The sequence below is a fragment of the Salvia miltiorrhiza genome, chromosome 1 (genome assembly GCF_028751815.1).
Source record: "Salvia miltiorrhiza cultivar Shanhuang (shh) chromosome 1, IMPLAD_Smil_shh, whole genome shotgun sequence".
Lineage (NCBI taxonomy): Eukaryota > Viridiplantae > Streptophyta > Magnoliopsida > Lamiales > Lamiaceae > Salvia > Salvia miltiorrhiza.
This window is the reverse complement of record NC_080387.1, coordinates 58,174,865-58,175,403: the sequence shown is the minus strand read 5'-3', so window position 1 is coordinate 58,175,403 and position 539 is coordinate 58,174,865. Positions and strand designations below refer to the sequence as shown.

The window sequence follows — 539 nt, the reverse complement described above, 5'->3', positions numbered from 1 at the left end:
AAAATCATTGCAGAAATTTCTCACTTTTCCCAACTAGGATATGAGACCATTCATGATGCCTGGGAAAGATTTCGTGAGCTGCTCAGGAAATGCCCACAACATGGTTTCACAGAGGATCAGCAAATCATTCACTTTTATAATGGTTTGACTGGTCTGACAAAAAGTATGGTGGATGCTACTGCAGGTGGATGTCTTCTACATAGAAATACAAAGGAGGCTTATCGAGTGATAGAAGAGATGGCCTCCAACAGTTATCAATGGCCGAATGACAGAAGTTCCACGAGAAGAATTGCAGCTGTGAATGAGGAGAGAGATAATTTTAAAGAGAAATATGAAGCTCTTCAAAAGCAGTATGAGTTGGAGAGAAAAGCATTGCTAGCTAAAATTCCTCAGCAACCGATTTTATCCGATGTAACACAGTTTGAAGATGCTAATTTTGTCCAGCAGCAGTACCAATTCAATAGACCAAACTATCAGGGACATCAGGGTGGAAATCCACCGTATCATCCCAATAATAGGAATCATCCAAATTTTTCCTA

General features: G+C 39.9%; 1 non-coding gene across 1 annotated transcript; it reads right to left on the bottom strand.

Moving 5' to 3' along the window:
- LOC131007356 (small nucleolar RNA R71) lies at nt 1-107 on the bottom strand. Its single transcript, XR_009096059.1, has one exon. It is a non-coding gene; the product is annotated as a small nucleolar RNA R71 (small nucleolar RNA).
- Between the last annotated feature and the right edge of the window lie 432 nt (nt 108-539).